The following is a 3,383-nucleotide window of genomic DNA, read 5'->3' on the forward strand; positions in this document are numbered from 1 at the left end:
TCGGGCCCAGTAACTGGAAGGGAACTGGTTTTATTTAACCACTAGGCTACGTGGGCGGCAGGTAGCCTAGTGGTTAGAGCATCGGGGCCAGTAACTGGAAGGGAACTGGTTTTATTTAACTACTAGGCTCGTGGGGCAGCAGCTAGCCTAGTGGTTAGAGCATCGGGGCCAGTAACTGGAAGGGAACTGGTTTTATTTAACCACTAGGCTACGTGGGGCAGGTAGCCTAGTGGTTAGAGCATCGGGGCCAGTAACTGGAAGGGAACTGGTTTTATTTAACTACTAGGCTACGTGAGGCGGCAGGTAGCCTAGTGGTTAGAGCATCGGGGCCAGTAACTGGAAGGGAACTGGTTTTATTTAACTACTAGGCTACGTGGGGGCGGCAGGTAGCCTAGTGGTTAGAGCATCGGGCCAGTAACTGGAAGGGAACTGGTTTTATTTAACTACTAGGCTACGTGGGGCGGCAGGTAGCCTAGTGGTTAGAGCATCGGGGCCAGTAACTGGAAGGGAACTGGTTTTATTTAACCACTAGGCTACGTGGGGCGGCAGGTAGCCTAGTGGTTAGAGCATCGGGGCCAGTAACTGGAAGGGAACTGGTTTTATTTAACTACTAGGCTACGTGGGGCGGCAGGTAGCCTAGTGGTTAGAGCATCGGCCCAGTAACTGGAAGGGAACTGGTTTTATTTAACTACTAGGCTACGTGGGGGCGGCAGGTAGCCTAGTGGTTAGAGCATCGGGCCCAGTAACTGGAAGGGAACTGGTTTTATTTAACCACTAGGCTACGTGGGGCGGCAGGTAGCCTAGTGGTTAGAGCATCGGGGCCAGTAACTGGAAGGGAACTGGTTTTATTTAACTACTAGGCTACGTGGGCGGCAGGTAGCCTAGTGGTTAGAGCATCGGGCCCAGTAACTGGAAGGGAACTGGTTTATTTAACTACTAGGCTACGTGGGGGCGGCAGGTAGCCTAGTGGTTAGAGCATCGGGCCCAGTAACTGGAAGGGAACTGGTTTTATTTAACCACTAGGCTACGTGGGGCGGCAGGTAGCCTAGTGGTTAGAGCATCGGGGCCAGTAACTGGAAGGGAACTGGTTTTATTTAACCACTAGGCTACGTGGGGCGGCAGGTAGCCTAGTGTTTAGAGCATCTAGGCCAGTAACTGGAAGAGAACTGGTTTTATTTAACTACTAGGCTACGTGGGGGCGGCAAGTATCCTAGTGGTTAGAGCATCGGGGCCAGTAACTGGAAGGGAACTGGTTTTATTTAACTACTAGGCTACGTGGGGCGGCAGGTAGCCTAGTGGTTAGAGCATCGGGGCCAGTAACTGGAAGGGAACTGGTTTTATTTAACTACTAGGCTACGTGGGGCGGCAGGTTGCTGGATCAAATAGAATCTGTCGTTCCGATCCTGAACAGGCAGTCAACCCACTGTTCCTAGGCTGTCATTGTAAATAAGAATTTGTTCTTAACTGACTTACCAAGTTAAATAAAGGTAAAAATGACTTCTCTCCACACAACATGAACTGAACTGGTATTCTATCTCTCCACACAACATGAACTGAACTGGTATTCTATCTCTCCACACAACATGAACTGAACTGGTATTCTATCTCTCCACACAACATGAACTGAACTGGTGTTCTATCTCTCCACACAACATGAACTGAACTGGTGTTCTATCTCTCCAAACAACATGAACTGCACTGGTGTTCTATCTCTCCAAACAACATGAACTGAACTGGTATTCTATTTCTCCAACATGAACTGAACTGGTATTCTATCTCTCCAAACAACATGAACTGAACTGGTGTTCTATCTCTCCAACATGAACTGAACTGGTATTCTATCTCTCCAAACAACATGAACTGAACTGGTGTTCTATCTCTCCAAACAACATGAACTGAACTGGTATTCTATTTCTCCAACATGAACTGAACTGGTATTCTATCTCTCCAAACAACATGAACTGAACTGGTATTCTATCTCTCCAAACAACATGAACTGAACTGGTATTCTATCTCTCCAAACAACATGAACTGAACTGGTATTCTATCTCTCCAAACAACATGAACTGAACTGGTATTCTATCTCTCCAACATGAACTGAACTGGTATTCTATCTCTCCACACAACATGAACTGAACTGGTGTTCTATCTCTCCACACAACATGAACTGAACTGGTGTTCTATCTCTCCAAACAACATGAACTGCACTGGTGTTCTATCTCTCCAAACAACATGAACTGAACTGGTATTCTATTTCTCCAACATGAACTGAACTGGTATTCTATCTCTCCAAACAACATGAACTGAACTGGTGTTCTATCTCTCCAACATGAACTGAACTGGTATTCTATCTCTCCAAACAACATGAACTGAACTGGTGTTCTATCTCTCCAAACAACATGAACTGAACTGGTATTCTATTTCTCCAACATGAACTGAACTGGTATTCTATCTCTCCAAACAACATGAACTGAACTGGTGTTCTATCTCTCCAAACAACATGAACTGAACTGGTATTCTATTTCTCCAACATGAACTGAACTGGTATTCTATCTCTCCAACATGAACTGAACTGGTATTCTATCTCTCCAAACAACATGAACTGAACTGGTATTCTATCTCTCCAACATGAACTGAACTGGTATTCTATCTCTCCAACATGAACTGAACTGGTATTCGATCTCTCCAAACAACATGAACTGAACTGGTATTCTATTTCTCCAACATGAACTGAACTGGTATTCTATTTCTCCAACATGAACTGAACTGGTATTCTATTTCTCCAACATGAACTGAACTGGTATTCTATCTCTCCAACATGAACTGAACTGGTGTTCTATCTCTCCAAACAACATGAACTTGAACTGAACTGGTATTCTATCTCCAACATGAACTGAACTGGTATTCTATCTCTCCAAACAACATGAACTTGAACTGGTGTTCTATCTCTCCAACATGAACTGAACTGGTGTTCTATCTCTCCAACATGAACTGAACTGGTGTTCTATCTCTCCAAACAACATGAACTGAACTGGTATTCTATCTCTCCAAACAACATGAACTGAACTGGTATTCTATCTCTCCAAACAACATGAACTTATCTCTGAAACTGCAACTAAAACCAAACAATGACAGAGAAAGACTATCAGGTATTTAGGTCCCACTTCATTGGATAGTCCTTGTAAATGGTTTATATATGCTGGAACTAGCAGCAACAGCTCTATGCTTGGTGAGTCCTTGTAAATGGTTTATATATGCTGGAACTAGCAGCAACAGCTCTATGCTTGGTGAGTCCTTGTAAATGGTTTATATATGCTGGAACTAGCAGCAACAGCTCTATGCTCGGTGAGTCCTTGTAAATGGTTTATATATGCTGGAACTAG

The 3,383-nt window shown here is 44.3% G+C and overlaps 1 long non-coding RNA gene across 1 annotated transcript; it reads left to right on the top strand.

The window, feature by feature from the left end:
• Positions 1–414: 414 nt before the first annotated feature.
• On the top strand, positions 415–1,369 carry LOC127926770 (uncharacterized). Its single transcript, XR_008125059.1, has 3 exons — positions 415–631; positions 959–1,122; positions 1,288–1,369. It is a non-coding gene; the product is annotated as an uncharacterized LOC127926770 (long non-coding RNA).
• Positions 1,370–3,383: the final 2,014 nt, after the last annotated feature.

Source organism: Oncorhynchus keta, unplaced genomic scaffold (assembly GCF_023373465.1).
Source record: "Oncorhynchus keta strain PuntledgeMale-10-30-2019 unplaced genomic scaffold, Oket_V2 Un_contig_8226_pilon_pilon, whole genome shotgun sequence".
In the NCBI taxonomy this organism is placed as follows: domain Eukaryota; kingdom Metazoa; phylum Chordata; class Actinopteri; order Salmoniformes; family Salmonidae; genus Oncorhynchus; species Oncorhynchus keta.